Source organism: Mus musculus, chromosome 3 (genome assembly GCF_000001635.26).
Source record: "Mus musculus strain C57BL/6J chromosome 3, GRCm38.p6 C57BL/6J".
NCBI lineage: Eukaryota > Metazoa > Chordata > Mammalia > Rodentia > Muridae > Mus > Mus musculus.
Genome location: NC_000069.6, coordinates 82,981,465 through 82,996,397, shown reverse-complemented (window position 1 = coordinate 82,996,397; position 14,933 = coordinate 82,981,465). Strand labels below are relative to the sequence as shown.

The following is a 14,933-nucleotide window of genomic DNA, read 5'->3' as shown; positions in this document are numbered from 1 at the left end:
TTGAGACACACACCTCTCCCCCATGTCCCTCAACTGTAAGCTCAGATAATTGAAACCTGTCTAGCAGGACTGCTTTAAGGAATTTAAAAAATGTAAAAACTTATTTAATTATAAACAAATAGTGCATTTAGTTTCTGGTGAGCAATAAAAATTCAGCAAGGGGCCCTTCCTGAACATCAGGAGTCACCCTGGAAGATGCAAAGCACTATTTGTTCTCATCTTATTACAGAATTTTATCTCTTCTAATCTTTTTCCTCCCTAAAGTCAGTCTAGGAAGAGTCACAAACAAGGGTCTACAACGGATCAGAGGGAAACTATGTGTGTGTGTGTGGGGGGGGGGGTGCGGTGGATTGTAGTAACTACAAGAGAATAGAACACTTTGTGATCCTGGGTGGCCTAGACAGAATTCCCTGGCTCCATGGTGAGAATTTGGGCTCCATCATTTTTGCCTTGCTGGATTTTCCTTCTCAGACGCTGAATTAAACGATCTATCTTATCTATCCTATCCTATTCTATCCTATCTATCTATCTATCTATCTTTAATTTTTTTCCAATTCAGTCGTTATGTTATTCCCCCCTCACGGCCCACCCTCGGACAGTTCCTCATCCCATTCCTCCTCCCAAGTTCATCTTTAAGCAGCTTTAAATTGCCTGCGACGTTAACTCCAGAGACTAAAAAAGGCCTCTAGTCGCCCAGGTTTTCTGCTGAGCCTCACGAGACTGAGACCGGTGCTGCGGACCTTTCCGCACCGGGTGCGCAGCGCGGCTGGCCAGCAGGAGGCGTGGGTCCAGCCTGAACAGGTTATCCTCCCGGAAAGCGCCTCCAAACGCCGGCCAAAGCTGAGCCTGTGACTGTCGCGGGTCACGCCCCTGGCTGGTGTGGCTATGGCCAGCTCAGGCCCCAGGGCTGCAGCGCCTCCAGGTCCTGGGAATACTCCTTGACTGTATCGGGTAAGGCGAAACCACCTGCACCCCAGGCCCACCCGCACCCACACCCACTGCGGGACCCTCTCCAAGGAAGTTGAGTGCATTTGGGACACACCAAAATCCAATAGATGGTACCTGGGCTCATAGGAACCGTGTGTCCAGCTGTGCACCCGCCTCTCACAGCTGTAAAGCGTGTGGGCAGGGCGGGCTCCCAATGCTTCTTTCCCCACCTCCCTTTTCCTGCCCAGTGACAATCGGTCCCTTCTTCCGGCCCTCATCTTTCTCGGTTTCCATTCCTGCTAGTTGCCTGCCCCTTTTCTGGCTAATCTCTTTACCTGGTCCAAAAAAGCTTGGCAGAGGCTTGGCACTGAGCAGCCACAGGGACAGTGTAAACTGTTTTGGGGACCAGCAGTTGAAAATTTGGAGAGATGGCAAGGGACTCTTTAAATTGTTTTTTTCCAAAGACATTGGCTATCTTAGGGCTTTCTTGTCACTTTTGCTCACTAAAAGAAAACAAACAGACAAACAACAAATCTAGCCTAAGGCTGGTGATCTGATGTGCGACCTCCCCACACCCATGCCTCCACGTGCCCACTTCCAGCCCTTCCTCCCCGCGCCCCCCTGCTGGTAGAGGCTCTAGGCAAGCCTGGGGGCTGAGTGCTTCTTTAAAATTCAGGTAACCTGTCAAGGAGAGAATTTAATGACAAAGTTTTCCTCTGGTCGCTGCCACTTGTCTGTCTGTCTGTCTGTCTGTCTGTCTGTCTCTTTTTCACACACACACACACACACACACACACACACACCAGTAATAAATTAGACAATCTGCAAAATTTAAAAGTCTATCCTTGTGCTCCCTCTTTGTGACAACCCTGTAAAGAAGTCAAATGAAAGGAAAAGGTTTGCCATTCAGATTGTCTTCTGCATCCATTAACATCATTTCGGTAGTTGGGCCTTTGGTGTTCTTTATTTGAATGTTCTTTATCTGCTGTAATAGAATAAACAGAGTGTTGTGAGTACTTCTTTCTGTTGAGCTCCTGGGCCTGCCCGAGGTACAATGGCTGTCCCATTTGATTTGAAGTGCCCTTGACTCTGTTCTCCTTCTGCATTGTTCTGGAGCCACTCGATGGCATACTGACGTATATTTCTTTTAGTTTAACCTCTGCGGTCTCTCTAAGTCCCCCAATGAATCGGTTATCATGGGAAGGGTGACGTTACCTGTTACTGAGTAGTCTGAGTGTGGGATTGGGGCTGGCAGAGTTCTGCTGCCAATGGCTGTGTGAGCATGCTTCCTTAGAGCATTTACTTGCTCAGACACTTGCTTTCTCATTTCAGGGACCTCCAACAACTGCTCAAGGACTGCTGAATTCTAGGGTCAGTTCAGGACACTCGCCTTCCTCGTGTTGCTTAAGCAAATCAATGCTGCTCTGTCTTGAATCTCATGAGGTTTTCTTGCCTCTGGGAACATTTTTACAGCCTTCCTGGTAGCTCTTTTCTGAGTGCTGACCCTTTGAGGCACCGGGTCTCTGGCTCCCAGCTGTTATATGTACCATAACTATAGACTCCAGGTTTGCCCCTCCAACACGAACATGTCTTCCATTAAACACCCCTGCTCAGATACCTGACTGGGTTTTGATATCTTCTGTTACAGAGGTGCTCATGAGACTGTCCTATTGAGTGGGCTGCTGTTATGATCACCAGGAGTGGGTTCTTGTGATAAAACTGGCCTCACCTTGCACTCTCACTGTTGGCCAGAGGTAAATGAGGCATGAAGGTTCTTCTCAGGTGACAACACCTTGACTCTGGACTTCCCACCTTTAGCACTGTAAGGTGAACACATCTGTTCATCATAGATTACTCGGCTTTGCGGTATTTTGTTACAGCAACACAAAATAAAACATTGCTTTCTCTTTCCATTTTCAGGCTACACCCTTGCAGCCAACTTGACCTCTACCATCACTTTAGTCAGGAGCACTTCACTAATTGAACTAAGTAATTTGTCTCCTGCCTAGTCTTCTGGCTTGTTTTGTTTTGTTTTGTTTTTCCACATAGCTTCAAGAGTACTCACGCAAGTTATTCAAGCTCTAAAATGTATGAAAACCAGTCGTTGGTTTATCTCACACAGAGACTTAAAAGCATGGTACTTTATTCTGACATCCCCTTTGCCTTCTGTTCTGTCTCCTGTCTTCCTTGCTCATTGACACTGCGGGGACACCCACCTCCTTGCTAGTCTTTATTGCGATAGGCCAAATGCATCCCCAACTCAGGGACTGCGCACACATCGGTCTTCCCATCTGAAGTCCGCCTCTTGACAGCAGCTGGTTGACCCTCACGTGCCCTGCAGTCAGTGTTCACTGCAGTCTTTGCTCCACCTTCAAGCTGCCCACCTCAGGCCAGTCTGTTCTCAAGGCTGACTTGATACAAGCTGTCCTGCCAATCCCCAAGCCTTACCTTGCTTTGTTTTTCTCTACACCCCTTGCAAAATAAGACATCTTCCTATTCCCTGCCCAGAGATGACATAGATTTTGTCAGCTTTGATTACTGTTATTTCCAGGGCATTGAGGTTATCAACACTTATTTATTATTTTTTTAAAAAATTAATGCTATTTATTATACACATTATGTTTATTTTGTATGTTTATTTGTGAGTGTATTGTGAGAGAGTATGCATGTGTGTACATATGAGTGTATGTATGAGCATGCATATGCATGTCTGTGAGTGTATGTGTGTGTCTCTCTGTGTGTCAGTCTGCATGTGTGGATGTGTATGTATATGTGTGAGTTTGTGGATGTGTGGATGTGTGTGTGGGTGTGCACATCCATGTGTGTATGTCAGAGGAAACTTTGAAAGGTAGATTCTCTCCGACATTGTGAGTCCCTGACTCAAGTTGTCGGCTTAGTGGCCGGCATCTTATCTGCTGAGCCATCCCCTTGCCAGCCATCTTTATTGAATGAGTGAGTCTACGAAGTGATATCTAACATAGTTAAATCAAAGATCACCCTGGGACTGATTTCAATATTGGGAAGAACTTAGTGTTTCTCGTCTAATCTGATTTTCAGTTCTGGTTGTGCACTGTTTTTCTGTTTGTTGGATAGACATAATATACCCCAGTCGTGAAACAAAAGAGACGTGAAGCATTTAGCCATGAGGAGGCTACACAATAACCAGCTATGAGAAGCAGGTCTCTTCTGTGCCTGGTGGCTAGCTCCCCAGAGACTAGTATTTCATAACGTTTCCCTTCTTCCAACTCTTGTGAGCACGCCTGTCTGCCCGACCACTAGACATGTCTGAGCCTGACTGTGATTACGGAGTGGTCAATAGTGTCAGATTGTGAGCTGAGCTCCGACCAACGGGATGAGATGCAGTCAGTTCCTGTGATAGAATAAACGTTATGTGGAATTTCTCGAACTGCAGTGTGCTTGCTTGGCTGGTTTGGGCCACAGAGCACCCATTTAAAAAAAAGAAATTCCGTTGCAGGATTGCTTTCGTTTTTAAAAAATGTGTTTCTTTGTGTGACACAGTGAGAGTTTCCCCCATCACAGCCTTGATGCTGTATGTGGCCCTGCATGTGCTAAGTTGCAAAGCCCAGTATCTACATAGAGAATGGGTTTTACTGACAGTAGCTAATGGATGGATGTTAGTCTCAGTGCTCATGGCTTGATAAAGATTCGAAAATTAGTAATTGGGGTCTCTATACCACATACCCTTACATTATTTTGGGTCTCAAAAACAAAACAAACAAAACAAACCCCATGTACCAACTCAGCCAGGTAAGGTAGCTCAAGGGATAGGCACACACACACACACACACACAACCGTTCACCATTTCCAGAGCATGCCTCCATATTAAATGAGTCCTCACTGCTTTATTTGAGCCCAGTGCTCAATACTATGCTGTTTTGTTATGCAGTAATTTCCTCCGAATTGAAACATCTCCTCCTGGAGGGAGGAGGGATGGCCCAGAAACTCTGGAAGTAAATAATCTTCACAAGGGAGGGAAGCTCAAATTTACAAGATGAGCAGGGGCTTCTACCAAACTAGAGGCTCCCCCCAGTTCCTGCAGGGAGCGCAGGAATGTGGCTTCCAGAGTCTTTGTCCAGATTGGACTCTGATGATATCTGTTCCTTGGTTTGTGGCGGGTGCCCTATCCCAAAAGAGTAGAAGTTGTTCATGTCGCCCTAGGGAAAGTCACATAGAGGCAATAGGACAGATCCTCCTATTTTCAGGGAACTCAGTATCTACTGTGTCTCAGCCTTTAGGCCTAGACCATATGGGCTATTTGGGGCTAGAAGAGGCTATCTAGTTACAAAAGTCTGTCTAGATTCAATCTTAAAAGCTGTAGTTGGAAGACAGCATGAAACCAGACCAAAGCTGCCCTCAGGATTTCTCTGCAGCATCCCTGGTCTGGCCTTGCTTGCTGTCTTGTGCTGGTTTTGAAAATGCAGCACATGCGGCTGTGAAGTGGGGCTCACAACAAACCATCTTCCCTCCCTTCAGGGAATCTGTGAGTAGCCCAAAACGGAAGAGGAAGGTTCAAGAACACCGAACCTGAGGAAACCAAAACCAACCAGAAGTTGAAGGAGACCTCCCTACCCCCACCCCCAGCCCCACACAGCAGGAGTTCCCTTCTTGGACCCCAGATTAGTCAAAAGCCTCTCTGTCTCTGTCTCTGTCTCTGTCTCTGTCTCTGTCTCTCTCTCTCTGTGTTTGTGTGTGTGTGTCTGCTTTCTGACTGCGGCAGAAAAACAGCAACAAATGACCCTTTAAAAAGAGGGGGGTTCTGTATTGGAATGGGCTAGGATTCAGTGCTATATCTTAGTAGGAGATGTTAATTAGAGTAGCCAGAGGGGGCTTTTGATTGTTGGACTTGAATACTTCGATAGCTGGACCTTGGTACTCAGCCTCTGGAAGGGGAAGTGGCCAAATAAGGGAATAGACCTTGGTGGCTAGCTAGCTACAGGAATGTAAGCTAAAGTTTGTAGCGAGTCAGAGGGTACGAGAAGGGCAAAGCTTTCCAGAGCCTCGCTGCCCACTCAGGAGCTGCCTGCAGTTCCTTCAGGAAGTAAATTTTCCTGAGGCTTGAGGGGTGCTCTCAGTAAAGGAAGTCACTCTCCATTTGTTAGGGACCATTTTCAGCCTAGGTACTCCTAGAATTCACGAGAGTCACACATGAGCAGGAGGCACCAGGTCCCTCTATCCTCTAGCTGACAGCTGATTTGTTTGGAATCTTCCACCAGGTCTTTGACTTGCTCAGATGCCCTTTCTTAAAGAATGCAGATTTGGTTCTAAAACTATGAAGACTAGCAGGTGTCACTGAGGAACGTGCCCACAGGAACCTCTGCAAAGACTCAGGCACCAATTCACAGTGCAGCTCAAGTCTCCATCTCGGGCCATGGTGGCCATCTGAGTGACCCGTTGTCCACAAGGCAGGCCATGTCAAACTCTTGTGGCAAGCCCTTTGCTTTTGCATGCTCTCTCTCCCTTCTGACAATTCCCTCCATGCCTGATGGAACAAATCGTTTCTTTTTTCCTTGTTTCAGTTTTATTCTTGAGTCCCTTTTGCCAACCTCTTGACATGAAAGTCTTAGTGCGAGGTTTTGCGTCTTTCTCTGAAGTCTCTGGGGGGAAAGGTTCTGTTTTGTGAGCAGGCCTGTATGACTGCCTAATTGGAGGTTGGTGGACAGAGCTGTGCTGTGTGCCCAGTCGCTTCCCACTTTAAAGTACTTGCCTACTCTTTCTGGGCACTGGTGCCCTGGGGAAATAACACAATGAATGTTGGGGCCCTTTAGTTTTCAAGTTCTTCTCCTCATATATTTTTTTGTTATTTGTTTATTTTTGAGAGTATAATATAATTACTTCATTTTCCCTTTTCCTTCTTTCCTCCAAACCCTCCCACCTACCCCTCCTTGTTCTTTCAAAGGCATGGCCTCTCTTCTCACTGATTGCTGTTAAATGTATATATATGGATACAATGAATTTCTCTACACATGTACTGTGGTGTGTCTGAGTTTACTGTTCTATGACTGCAAAAGCTATCCAACTTTCTTATAGGGTTTATTGTAGTTGCATCACACAGGAAGGAATGTAAATGTCATATCTTAGTCGTTAAACAAAACTAAGCTAAACAACCCCCAACATAGCACTTATTTTTCGTATTGTGTATGACTGTTGCCCACAGGCTTTACTAAGTAGAAAACATTTCCACTTTGGCAAATCTTTCCCTAAGATGGTTTTGAGTTGGTTTCAAGAATTTCAGCATTTCAAGACAAAGAAGCCTATGTCCATTAACAAGGAACTGAAGACTTGGGCAGTCTAGGATTGCATGATATCTTATACAAGGCGAGCACCACGAGGAAAGAAATCGTTTAAAATAGAGGGCAGCTCACAGATCAGAGGTCCTGTTCACTTATACCCCTCAGCTTTTGCTGAGGTCCCCTCTGGTGGACACACAGTCTAGATGCTGCTCTCACTTCAGACACAGCTCCTGTTTAGGGGGAAGCATCATCTCATGGCTGTCCCTTAGTTTCTCAGGCTTAATGCTCTGTATGGTTAAGACCCCCTCTGTCTGACCTTTTAAGATAGGAGGGTGACATCAAAATCATTTTAGATGGGTGCAGGAAAGGCAGGGGCTTTCCAAGAGCGAGCTGCCCTTCCCACGACACAACTGACCTCTTGGTGTGTTTGTATCCCAGCAAAAGCTGCAAACAGCAGGGTAACTTTTTTCAGAAGCATTTCTGAACTTGAGATTAAAATGAGTCACTCACGATCTTTGCCATCTGAGGGGAATCATTTCTGCCGTCGAGTACTGGCTATAGTTTCTTGAGATAGTGAGAGCAGGACAAACTGCCACACCGTGCAAACAATTTGGGGGATCGAAATTAACATTAGAATACAAGCAGCATTAGACCAAACCCACTACATATGTATGTATATATTCATGTGTGTGTGGTATGTGTATGTGTATATGTATATTTATGTGTGTATCTGTAGGTATGTATGTGTATGTATGTATGTATGTGCATATGTATATGTGGTGTGTGTGTGCATAGGCATGCGTGGTGAAATCAGTTTTCTTCTATAATCACTCTCCATGTGATTTCCATACAGAGATCCTTCCACTTTCCCAGAGCTGCTGTTACGGTGCATGCTGCTGTGCAGGTCTTTGGACCTGGGTGTCGTGAATCAGACTCAGGTCTGCATGCTTGTACAGTGAGGGCTTTACTGACTGAGCCATTTCCCCAACTCCCTGAATTGTTTCATTTTTGAAGCTATCTCAATGGTAGCTACCTGTGTGATAACCACTGCAGAAGTAAATTAGACAGTTTAATGACCTTGAACAATGTTTGTGTAATTTTCTTTTAATAAAATTGGGGTACAAGATATGAAACAAGAAAATATCTACATAAATAACTTTTCAAAAACCTTTTGAAATGCTAGATTATATTATTATTGGAAAGGTCATTATTATTAGGTCCTCTGCTTATTTATTGTCCATAAACTAACTTATCTTAATGAACTATAATACAACTAACTATAAAGGGCTTTGTTCATGACAATTGCATGGCTATTATAGCCTTGCTTATGTAACACATTCAATAAGGGAGAGGTCTAAATACCCAGCAATAAAGAAATGGTTAAATAAATGGAAAGAAGTCCAAGAGGTACAATCTTAGTCATCTGTGGTGCTAGTTACACTGTCGTTTGGTTCATGTGTAGTCACAGTGAGTGTTGTTTGGTTCATGTGTAGTCACAGTGAGTGTCATTTGGTTCATGTGTAGTCACAGTGAGTGTCATTTGGTTCATGTGTAGTCACAGTGAGTGTTATTGGTTCTTCTGGAATAAACCTTTTTATTTTAATATTTATGGCCTAGGTGCTGGACTGAGGCATGGGACATCACTACAGAAGTTCCAGTTAGAGCAGAGATTCACTCCAGTTGTGTAACTTACTACAGAATATGTAAGTCTTAATACAGTTTTCTCATCATTTTGTGTGTGTGTGTGTGTGTGTGTGTGTGTGTGTGTGTGTGTGTGATACCTAGTCTATGTAAGAAGCTGCCTTTATTGGGTGAAATTAGAAGAGCCTGTTCCCATAGTAAGATAACTAGAGTAGTTTTCTCATTTAAACTTTAACAGCAGTCTGGCCACAAAAAATCAAAAACAAACAAACAAAAACCCCCCAAAACAAAACAAAACAAAAACAAACAAAAAACCAGATACTTTTGAGTAACTAGGCCAGCCATGTTCTCTCCTACTGTGATCTTCATTTTAAATACCTGGAGTTACTGCTATAACCATTCTTCTGAATGAGTCACTGTTAGCCAGTCTAAGGTTTAGCAAATGGTCAGGATGGATAATGTTAACTTTTGTATCTTAATCAAATGGAGTTACGAGTCTTGCACATCACAGAAGAGATGTTGGTCTAGTTCATTCTTTACATTGTTACTTCACTACCATAGTAAGAAAGTCCAGTTTATAATTTGAACATATCAGATTTTTTTCATTGATTGATTTTATTTTGAGACTCACCTGGGATAGTATGTGTAAAGAACTTGACTGTTATAATTGCCTAATATTTTATATAGATTTGCAAATAATATACAGTTGATTAGCCTGTATTAGTGCCTTGAAGCTAGCCAAAGAAGAAAATTTTAAAGTAGTGTCCCATTTTTTTCAATATTTGTTTTATTTATGTGCATGTGTGTGTGCGTGTCTCTGTATGTATGACAAGTGTGTGAAGGTGCTGATGGAGGCCAGAGAGTGTGTTGGATCCCCTGGAACAAGAGTTACAGGCAGTTGTGAGCTTCCCAATGTGAGTCCTGGGCACTAAACTCAGGTCCTCTGGAAAAGCAGCCAATGCAGTGAGCTGCTGAGTCATTTCTCCAATTTCCCCAAACATTTATTTATTGTGCTTGTGTGTGTGCTTGGATGTATGCATGTGAGTGTGTGTGTGTTTGTGTGTGTGCACATGCCACAGTGAGGTTGACTACCAGAAACTGCTGACTGTAATAGATCCAGATCCAAGACCATTTCGTCTTTGTCCAGCACTTTGATGTGCTGGGTGAGCAGAGATGGTCCCTGCCCTGTGTGCTACGGTGACTCTGGGTGGCTTTTCTGAGTACTCCTTTTTGAGGCCCTGAACCTGTGTCTCTGATAAGGAATAATCTCTTCTTTAGAATGGGTTATATAATCAACAGCAGGTTAAGGTGTATCAACAGCAAGAGCAAGGGGAGAGGGAGGGAGGGAAGAGAGAGGGGAGATGAGGAGAAGAAGGTAAGAGAGAGAGGAGAAAGAAAGATTGATAGGAGATGTTTTGAATCAGCAATAGTCTTGATATAGTACATTCTGTTTACTTTTATTTCTGACAATTTCAGACCACTACAGAATTGGGAAGGGCTGTTTTTTTCTAGTTGATTGGATCTCTTAAAATATTTATTTTACATATTGACCATTTTATACATGTATATAGTGCATCTTGAACATTCACCCTCATTTTCCTCTCATAAACCCCTTCTTCCCAACAATACCCATTCTTACTTCCATGCCTTTTTCTGTTTGCATAAACATAGTTGGGAGCTCTTTATTGTATTTTATTTCTTTGATGTGTTTATTTTATGTATGTTAGTACACTGTAGCTGTCTTCAGACACACCAGAAGAGGGCATCAGATCCCATGACAGATAGTTGTGAGCCATCATGTGGTTGCTGGGAATTGAACTCAGGATCTCTGGAAGAGCAGTCAGTGCTCTTAACTGCTGAGCCATCTCTCCAGCCCCTAGGAGCTCTTTAATGAAGCACAATCAACTTGGTGGTAGGTACACCACTCATAACTCTGGCTTTTAGGAGCAGGGGTATTCTGGACAAAGATTCTCTGTGTAATAGCTCTGACTGTCCTGAAACTTCCTCTGTAGACCAAACTGGCTTCAAACTCAAAGAACTGCCTGTTCCTACATCCCAAGTGCTAGAATTAAAGGTGTGGGCCACCACCATGCTCAGCTGACTTTATGACTTTTTATTTATTTATTTTTTTAAAGCTGTCAGTGTTTATTGGATATTTTCCTTTCTTACATTTCAAATGTTTTCCCCTTTCCAGGTCTCCCCTTCGGAAGCCCCCATCCCACTCCCTCCCCTGCCTCTATGGGGGGTGCTCCCTCACCCACCCAGCCACTCCCATTTTCCTGCCCTGCCCCTACACTGTGGCATCAAGCACCCTCAGGCCCAAGGGCCTCTCCTCCCACTGATGTCCAACAAGGTCATCCTCTGCCACATATGTGGCCAGCGCCATGGGTCCCTCCATGTGTACTCTTTGGTTGGTGGTCCAGTCCCTGAGAGCTCCAGGGCATCTGGCTGATTGACACTGTTGCTCCCTCCAGGGGGCTGCAAACCCCCTCAGCTCCTTCAGCCCCTTAGGGTTGTTTTTACTATTCTCATTATCCACTAGGGGGAGTGATATGGCCATTTAGAAAATAAGCAAGGGCTAATTGTTTACTGTATACTGAAAAACAAACAACGACATTTACAAACCAAAGGAGGTGGGGATGGAGGAGAAACACAAGGTGTTCTCAAATTTGTAGAAACATCTCATAAATTACAGGAAACAGTGGCAGTTTGATATTTTAAAGCTAACTTTCATTTTGAAGTTTGTCATTTTAGAGAGATGGAATGTCAATGAATGCAGTTACACTGCTCGTGCTATCTATGTGCTGAAGAGAGCTGACATCACAGGGTCCCGAACCAAGACGCCAGTGTGCTTTAGGTGAGAAGGTGTGGTCTGAAACTAGTTGGAGGGAGGGAGCCACTTTCACAGAAGTAACCATTGAAGATAATTTGAGGCAGGATCTCTGCAGCCTGGGTGAGGATGGCTTGGAAGGAATATATGAGCTAGCTTGCTTTGGAGAGGCCTTGGAAAGGGGGCAGATGGTCATGGCACACAACTGGATAGAAACGGACAGGGAGAACCACTGAAGACATGGAGAAGAACTAGGAAGGAGGAGACTTTCAGGAAATGCCCACGGAGTTCTGGTGTGTTGGTGGTAAAGAGGCAGGGGATCTGGAGTTTGAGACAAGCCTGCCTCAGGCAAAGAGAGAGAGAGAGAAAACAGAAAGGAAGGGAAGGGGGTTGGGGGTAGAGTTGTGGGGAAGGCTAAGAGGATGGGGCTGAGTATATAATAAGCACAGAAGCAAAATGCTTCACTCTTGGTTAGAAGGGCATTGCGTTATTGCAATTCCTTATGCTTGTAGCAGTTCCTTGGCCAGTTCATAGTACAGTCCAGCAGAGCATCTAATGCCATCTGCAGACAGCCATCAGATGGCCTCCTGGTCAAGAAGTCACATGGACAAGTCCACATGGTCCATCAGGGCAGGTGACGGGGCATGGTAAGAGAGCATGGCTTTCATCTTGCCACTCTCACTCCCATGCTGTGACTATAAGAGTCAGTTAGTCTCTGTCCTCCTCCATCCCATGGCCTGCTAATTGGGTGGTTGGATTAGATCAAGGTTGCTAAGTCAGCATCTGGGGATGGCTCTCAGGGAATCTGAGGCACGTCAGAAATTATCAAAAATATTTTTTTCCACCTGAGATAAAGATCCAACGTTTGGTCACATCCCCAGAAAGGATAATTTTACCTTAACGCTAAGAACTCCTTGTTATTACAAGCTTGCTGTTTCTAGAATTCCAGAATGTTCTAGCTTTAGCCATCCCAATATATTTCATAGTTTCCCTCAGCAAGCCACCAGAAAACACTGAAATGCAGAGGAGAGGGTCTGGTAGGGGTTGACCTGCAGGCTGGCAGGATGGCTCAACAGGTAAACTCTCTGGCAAGCTACTCATTCTGGGTTGGAGTCTTCGGAGCCAAAAGGTGGAAAGAGAACTGAGTTCTCCAAGATTTTCTCTGAGTTCCTTATGCGTTCTGTGGTATGTCTGTAAACAGCCCCAGTTAAAAGAATAATTAAAAGTGTTAACTAATCATCTTGATCAGTCCTCTCTAAAGGATTGTTTTTTACAGACCCAGTGTATTGTTAAAATTAAAATTAATCATTTCATTAGTAACTCACATATACCTTTTAGAACATACACTTTTATCTTTACTAGCCACACATTGGATGGTCATAACAACCAGGAAGTCAGTTTTGTGGTCATTCTGATGATCGGGAACTTCTGTTGCCTCTAGCATGTTTGCTTCCAAGATGGGGGTGCGTCATGGTGGAAATAGAAAGAGGTCATGGAACTTGAGTGGGAGTTACACTCAGAGTAAATGGGAGTGAACTTGAATGGGATTTACCAGAAGGCTCTAGTGAGGCAGTTGTGATGTCCTTCGTAAACCCTCCAGGAAAGCAGGGATCAATTTGGAAGTGGAAATGGAAATCAAGTTGTCATTGGAAATGATGTGATGACAGGCGATTGAGGAACATGTGACAGCTTCCTGAGCAAGAAGTCTATGTCGCTGGGTAAACAGCTGTAGCCATCTGATGTGTGATTTTGGTTAACTCTGACCTCTAGAAACTGATTTCTAATCTGTTGTTATTTGATAAAATTGGTGTCGGCTGGGCTGCCAAAACTGGCAGCTATTTGGACTGTTTTCTGTCCCTATGTCTCCTTGCTCTGTAGAAATTCTCTATACACCTGGCAAGGGATATTATCCCTTTCTGCCTTTATTCATTTCCCAAGATACTGTCAGAGAAAAATGTTTTAAATTTTGATGAGACTCAATTTATACATTTTTACTTTTATAGATCATGTTTATGGTATCGAACCAAAAAAAGGAAAAACAAACAAACAAATAATAGCTTCTGAAAGCCTAATAGTTTTAGATTTTATATTTTGGCATATGATCTGGTTTTATTTTTATAGATGATGTAAGACACGAACCAGTACAATTATTTTCCTCTAGTTAAAACAAAATACAACAGTCTGCATACTTTATGGGAGGAAAGACATTTATTTCTTTGGGTTTGAAGACTTGTACCTATAATCCCAGAACTTAGAGGGCTGAGGCTGATAAATTGCTAGGAATTCCAGGGCAGCTTTGACCACATAGCTTGTTCTAGGACAGCCTAGGCTACATTTGAGACCTTGAAACAAACAAGACATTTACTCTCTGGGCTGGGAAGCCCAGAACATGCTGGCTTTGCTGGGCCTCTAAACATAGTTACTTATCACAAACATATATTTGTGTGTGTTACTGTCTGGTGGTCGTTCCACATGAACTCAGATGGTTTTATCTAAAAGAAGGAATTCTGTCTGGGTACACTGACTATGGTGGGGAGTCAGACTGAGAATTTCTCAGAGACTCCGATAAAAGGACAAAGGGAATGCTCTGTGTTCTTGTCCAGGAACAGACTTGGCACGATCTATTCTGGGGCTTGGGCCTGGGCCTCCAGTTCCTGGGAACCTTGCTTTCTACCCTGCCGGGCTGTAACCGGCAGTCCGAAGGCAGACGAGCAGCCTGTGTTTTCTTTGCCAACATAGTCTGATTAAGTTCTCTGCTGGCCTTGATCTGCTCTTCCCCGTACAGCTTGTATATAAAGGGCTGTATATTTTAATAAACTGGCTTGGCATAAGTCACTAGCTTATACGAGACCTTTTGATCCCAGCCACTGCTTTTGTCTTCTGTATTTCCAACCCTGTCCTCCCACTTGATACCCTGCCATCCCAGACCCTTATCCCTCCAGGTTTGGATCAGAGTAAAGGATGGTTGGTTTGGCAGAATTAATATCTTTATTATAATTTCATATGGCTTTGACAATACATTTTCCATTTTGATCTTGTTTTTTCCATGTTTGATCTTTAGAGACATTTTAGAATTGCTGAACTAAGGCTGCTAAGATGGCTCAGCAGGTAAAGATACCTGCTGCCAACTCCTGACAACCTGAATTCAGTCCCGGACCCACATGATGGAGGAAAAATCAGCTTCTAAAAGATATCGTCTGACTTCTACATGCATGCCCCACCCTCATATGCATGCACACACACACACACACACACACACACACACACACACACACACACACAC

At 44.0% G+C, this 14,933-nt stretch overlaps 1 long non-coding RNA gene across 2 annotated transcripts in view; it reads left to right on the top strand.

Annotated features, from left to right (window-relative positions):
- Gm30097 overlaps window positions 1-14,933 on the top strand; it is a 26,951-nt gene extending 12,018 nt beyond the window's left edge. The window contains exons 1-4 of one of the 2 annotated variants that reach the window (XR_003954503.1): window positions 670-951; window positions 8,797-8,882; window positions 11,562-11,677; window positions 14,712-14,933. This is a non-coding gene — a long non-coding RNA (predicted gene, 30097). Of the gene's footprint in view, window positions 1-669; window positions 952-8,796; window positions 8,883-11,561; window positions 11,678-14,711 lie in introns of those variants that run through there. The other variant, XR_375748.2, reaches the window with a different exon arrangement.